Source organism: Limulus polyphemus, unplaced genomic scaffold (genome assembly GCF_000517525.1).
Source record: "Limulus polyphemus unplaced genomic scaffold, Limulus_polyphemus-2.1.2 Scaffold603, whole genome shotgun sequence".
Classification (NCBI taxonomy): domain Eukaryota; kingdom Metazoa; phylum Arthropoda; class Merostomata; order Xiphosura; family Limulidae; genus Limulus; species Limulus polyphemus.
Window position 1 is genome coordinate 190398 of NW_013666213.1, and position 7030 is coordinate 197427.

The following is a 7030-nucleotide window of genomic DNA, read 5'->3' on the forward strand; positions in this document are numbered from 1 at the left end:
CGTTTATCAACGTTATATTTTAAGATCTGCACAAGAATTCAGCTAACAGATGTTTCTATATATCAAAACTATCTTCAAGTTTAGTGCAACGGAAAACCTCTTCAAATAATGTTTTAGAAGGGAAGGTTTGGTAAAAATAATGCAGACTATTTCCCCGTTTTTTTACACTTCGTCCCAAGCAATCACAAAATAAAGTTACGTTTTCCAGTCTTTTTTTTTTTTTTGTTCTGGTTGTTCCAAATTTTACATGAGATTTAATCCAGTGTTTCATGCACGCCAAGAAAGTGCTATACTATTTGAGCTAAAGTTTAGCCCACAGCAACTGCTATTAAGACACTTTTCAAATATTCAGACTATTGGTACCAAGAAAAGTTTTTCTCAGCTAGGCTCATCATAATAAGGAATGTCTGGTTCTGTCTCGTCCTTTGTGAATAGCACCTATATAGACGTCCTCGGTTAGTGTATACTCTCAGTCTTGAGTAAGAGCAGCATATGCAGCATGAGTTTTCTCAGATTACCATCAATCAATAATAAGATGGGAGATTTATGGAGTGCATTACAGGACGGGGAACACTCTAAATCCAGGGACTGTTTTCTTTGTATCCACCTGAGATCTACCGTCCCTAGTCTGTACAGCCTTTCTTTCACCATGCCTCATTACAGGACGGGGAACACTCTAAATCCAGGAACTATTTTCTCTGTATCCACCTGAGATCTACCGTCCCTAGTCTGTACAGCCTTTCTTTCACCATGCCTCATTACAGGACGGGGAACACTCTAAATCCAGGAACTGGACCAAACCCTGATTATGACACGAATACATCTTTGTAGTCTTTAAATTCGGTGAAGAGGAACTCACTTTGAGACTAATAATGGCTGAAGACGGCTTGAATGGGTAATGAATGATGACAAAACCTTGTCGAAACGTTGTACATTTGCTGTTATGTTAAACTTATATTAATGTTTTTCTTCATTACCTATTCGAGCCGTCTTCAGCCATCTTTGTAGTCTGTTACGTTTTGTCTTGTTTTGGGGGATAATAGCACACGTACAGGTAAACTACACCTGCTATAATAGGAAGTTTGTGGACTTGTAAAGCAGCTGATTAAATAGTTAACTGTATGTAAGCATTGTTGAATGTTACGAGATTAAGCGAACGTGACTCATAATAAATAAGTTCCAAATTCTGGATTCTAGATAATTTAAACAGTAATGTGTTTAACAACTGTTTAAGGAAACTACACAGGACATTATTCATAAAATTTCGTGTTTGTTTGAATATATCATGCTCAACATCATAATATATATATATATATATATATTAGGTCATCATGATATTAATGTCGCTTTTTTTAGATGAAAAAACCCGAACAACTTGTATATCAAAGCAAAAACATGACGATGTCCTCTTTAACACCTTCCACATTTGCATACGTTTTCCTATTAAGATCGTGTTGCAGCGAACGAAAAAGATGGCAATCTGATGGTGCCATATCTGGAGAATATGGTGGATGGGGGAGAACTTCCCAACCCAACTCCATAATATTGTGTTGCGTCAAACGTGCCACATGTGGATGCGCATTGTCGTGGAGAAGAAGAACACCTTTCCAATTGACTAGTGAAGGGGGTTTCTGATGAAGGGCTTGATGTAAACGTTCCAGTTGCTGACTATAGATCTCTGCATTGACAGTTCGCTGTGAACTGAGGAGTTCGAAATGAATTACTCCTTTGATGTCCTACTAAATGCAAAGCATCACTTTCTGCGGATGGAGTCCAGGTTTTGGGGTTGGAATTGGTTTTGGTCTAGGACTGAGTCATTCTTTTTGGCGTTTAATATTCGTATAGAGTATCCATTTTTTCATCACCGGTGACAATTCTGTCCAAAAATAGTTCACGCGCGTTACGCGCTAGAAGAGACGAAGCAACGTTCACACGTTGGAAACGACGATCATAGGAGAGTTCGTGAGGTACCCAAACACCTTCCTTATAGAGTTTTCCCAAATATCTTAGATCTTAGATGTTTACGTATTGTTTTATGATAGACATACAATTTCAGGGCCATTTCACGAGTGCGTTTCCTTGGATTAGACTCAACAAGCGTCTTCAGAGCATCAATATCAAATCCAACACGACGGCCCTTGCCATCACAGTTTTTAAAACTAACGTCACCTGAACGAAATTTGCTGAACCATCGTTGACACTTACGAACGTTCAAAACATTTCCATAAACTTATTTGATATTCTTTGTGGCTACAGAGTCGTTGTTTCCCTTCTTGTATTCAAACAGCATTAAATGCCGAATGTGTGTCTCGTCGTTTGCCATCACGTAAGGGATTAGGGTATACTAAACTTTACACATTACATAGGGGGTGGTTAATGAAAGTGTTCCAAAACGTGACATTAATTTCTTGACGACTTAATATATATAACATGACCTAGGCTCCATTAAAATAAAATCTGTATGCCCACGGTGTTATCTCAATAGATTTCTAGCAGTTCTGTGAAGTGAAACACTAAATATCCCAGTATTATATAGACAACAACATTATACTTTGCGTGATTTGTAGTATTATTTTCAAATATTTTACGGGTGTTAAAATCAGTGATTGATGTTCCCCTTTAAAAGTGAAAAACATTTGTATATATATATATAATATATAATGCTAAATTTTGAAAAATATAATGTTTTTTTTACCAGTAAAAAAATGCGAGTCAAACTAAAACTAAAAGAACTTATAATTTTTGAATTGACTCAATACTGTAGTTTCCAACTTGAATATTACATTGACAAAACTTCAAACATATTTATCTATAAATTAGTGCGTCTACATGATCACTTTTAATACTATTTCAAACCCAGACATTTACTGTTGATATACAGCCTGCCTTATGAGTTCAGATTTTGAGCGAAACTACACGTGACACGGCCTACAAGAGGCATTTTGCTGAAACGCTTTCGATGAGTTTATAAACTCATTTCTGCACAGAAACTTAAGATTAAGTTTGTTTTTAGTAACCATTTCTGCATTTTTCAAATATTAATAATTCCTACCTACACAGTAGTACATTTGCCATAACACTGTGTGTATGATAATGTTAACTTGAATTTTAGACACGTAAAACTAGTTTAAAGCATAGTTTTGCTATAGTTAAATGAAATTTTGATTAATATAAGTTTACTTAATAATTCTGCCTTGAACCCTTCTCTGAAATTTATTTGTTTGCACTCACGAAGAAAACTTATTAACTGAATTGAACTACTTAAATAATACAGCACTATCTAGAGGTTTCAATCCAAGCATCATAGATAGGGCTTGTGTCAAACTTCAAAAAGTAAAATATATTATGTTAACCTTTCACTTATCAAAAACATAAAACATAGCAAATTTGTTTCATTCCTTTTTGTGCCAAAAAACTGCTAATGTAATTCCTAACGTATTTAATAATTTGAACTTTGATGTAAAACACTTTACGTAAAATCAACACCTTACTATATAATCCGAAAGAACCCCTAATAAGGGGGGGGGGGGGACAAGACATGTACATTATCCCATGTGAATGTGAAAAAAATACATAGAACAAACGTCACTTTACTTAGAAATAACATGCAAAGAACACCAAAGTTACATGTGTAGTGGTGAATTCCGGATATTCACTTAAACATATCATCAATATGAAACAGGTCATAAAATTCCTTGGGATAAGATTCTTCTCCTATACCAACCTAAGACTAAAACAAAGATTGTTTAGAAACTACAAAAATCATCAAACAAATGACCTCTCACTAAACAGTGATAATGGCCCTAGCTGTATTTAGCAAAGTCTATTCACCATTCATACACTTGACCTTTACTTATGTCCTGTCACCTGAAGACACCATTTCCGTCACATTCAATCCTTTGGTCTTTTGTCTTTGTAGCGATATATAAACCTTGTATTAGTTAGCACTGGTTAAACCTAAAGAAGACAGATCAAGTTCCGCCATCAGTAAAAACTCTTCCTTATGCCTATAAATTGTTGCTTGCCTATCTATTATTATGTCATCATAATATGCTTCTTACTTAAGTATATAGTGAGATGTAGTACAAGTTGAAAGAAATAACTTATTTCAAGTAATTTTTGTGTATTATAATATCAGGAATATAACTTCAATACTACCACCAGAGGTGAGTGATTATGCAAAGATACCAATGTTTTAAAATAACCGATTTATGAAGAGGTACATATTATCTTAGTAATTAACAACAACATAAATATACATGCATACACATAGGGTTATTAAAATGTTTGTTTGATTGTTGCATTTCACACAATATTACATGAGGGTTAATTCCGCTAATCGTTCTTAGTTGTTAAGTGATAAACTAAAGGGATGGTAGCTAGTTAACAACACCAACCGCCATCTCATGGCACACCGCATTTACTTTTATTACGCACTTATATCTCCAAAGTGTGGAGCGTGATTTGTTATTTGGCTGTAGCGTGATGCGAACCATAGATCCACAGCACGGCGCGCATAACCAATAAATAGGCCGTGGACAGCCGTGGTATTAAACACACACATACACACACACACACATATATATATATATACAGAATAAATAAACCAATATATATATATATATATATATAACACACTTGTATTCAATATCGAAACATGTAGTGGTGTATTTAGAAGAAGAAATATCATGATATGCCATCAGTGTTGTTTATCTATGTTTTAACACTTATATACGTATTTTTGAAAGTTAATTTTTTTTTTGCTTTATGGTCGCACGATTATTTTGTCTATTTTGTATCCATTAACAAAATGTTTTTATTTACTAAGTCATACATTAGCCACACAATCACAAAGGAAAAATTTCAAATCAAAAATGTATTTGACAACTTAAAAGAAGTTTTAATGTTTCTAGTTTAATTGATTTTTTTTACATTTTAATAAGTTACAAAGTAGTTTCTTTTTTAACCTTAAAATAGCAAAGTAAAATTGATAGCATCCCCCCTTGTATCTAATGACAGGCGTTGACGTGAAACAAGAAAATTCATTACCATTCTAACCTTTTAATTGGCTCTAAAAAAGATATAAATGACAAAAGCAACTTTATGCTTCACATACATCTTTACACACAACTAAAATTAGGCTTCTTCTTCTTCGTGTAAATCACACTAATTAAAATTTTGTTTTAGACTTAAGTGGAAAGAGGAATCTAAGATATTTAAATAATGATTTTTTTTTCTCAATAAGAACAATTACAACTCATGTAAGGTATCTCATTACAGGCCTATTAATGACTAGTTATTTTTCTTAGTCCTTGTTTTATTATTAGGTATATAACGTTTCGTTGAAGGTCGTCACGTTCGAAAAAATATATTAATTACAACCTAGATTTTGACTTGTTATTACTCACTTGTTTATTTAGAATCAATCATGTTTAAGGACCAGAATGGAAAATGAAAAAATGTACGTTACAAAATATCTTTTAGTTTCAGTTTCTCAATATTTATCCTTTGTGATTTACTCAAGAGACGGTTGTCGTTGTTTTTCTCTATAGTTTAACTACAATTTTTTGCCTGGTTTTTAGATGAAATATAACACTGATTATTCTCTAAAAAAAATGATAATAGTTGTTTGAGGTTTATCTTAGATTTTAAAATTCTATTGTGAGTCATATTTTTGACATTTTCTTTTTTCAAATTTACTTTTAATTTACTTCAAACCTTCACCATCACTTCTGTCCAGTTTTCTTTCATTCTACACCTTGCATCATCATCAATATGCTAATTCTCAAACTTCTATTGTACTAATCCTACATCCACTAATTATCATTCTATATTTATAGTTATTTCTTATTCTATCTTGTATCTTTTATATCTTATCCGACATCTCTTATTCCACTTCTCCGATAGACTTTGGCTTCCATCATTCATATATTTACTTTCTTCAAAAATTATCTTTATACTTCGGTTAGTTTTGTTCTTCACCTTGCATCCATTCATTTTAAACATTTTAACATTCGTTTGTGTTTTCCCTTTTAGGTATTTACTTCGCAGTTCTTGATTATACCCTTCAAAAATTGTATTGTTCTACACCAAACTTCTTGTTCTCCACAATACACCTGTTATCTTTGTTAAACTTATTTTTGCTCTTCTTCAATTCTTTTATTCACAATCTTGCTAATTTAGTTCTTTATTTTAGTTTTTGTATTTTTCAATAATTCACCTTTTTATTAGGTCGTCAAATAATTAATTGTCGCCTTTTTTTTAGATGAAAAAAACCCGAAAATTTATATATCAAAATAGAACATTTATTAAACGAAATAGTCTCCATTCTTATCAATGATGCTTTTCCATCTTACAATCAGGTTATTAGTGCCCTGATTAAAGAAATCACTTGGCTTTGAAGCAAAAACCATTTTCTTTTTAACACCTTCCACATTTGCACACGTTTTCCCATTAAGATGGTGTTGCAACGAAAGAAAAAGATGGTAATCTGATGGTGCCATATCTGGAGAATATGGTGGGTGGGGGAGGACTTACTTCCCAACCCAACTCCATAAACTTGTGTTGCGTCAAACGTGCCACATGTGGACATGCATTGCCGTGGAGAAGAAGAACACCTTTCCGATTGACGAGTGAAGGGGGTTTCTGATGAAGGGCTTGATGTAAACGTTCCAGTTGTTTATTATAGATCTCTGCATCGACAGTTCGCTGTGGATTGAGGAGTTCGAAGTGAATTACTCCTTTGATGTCCCACTAAATGCAAAGTATTGTTTTCTGCGGATGGAGTCCAGCTTTTGAGTTTGGAAATGTTTTTTGTCTAGGACTGAGCCATTCTTTTTGATGTTTAACATTGGCATAGAGAATCCATTTTTTATCACCGTTGACAATTCTGTCCAAAAATGGTACACGCGCTAAAAGAGACAAAGCAACGTTCACACGTTCGAAACGATGATCATCGGGGAGTTCGTGAGGCACCCAAACACCTTCTTTATGGAGTTTTCCCATATTCCTTAGATGTTCACGTATTGTT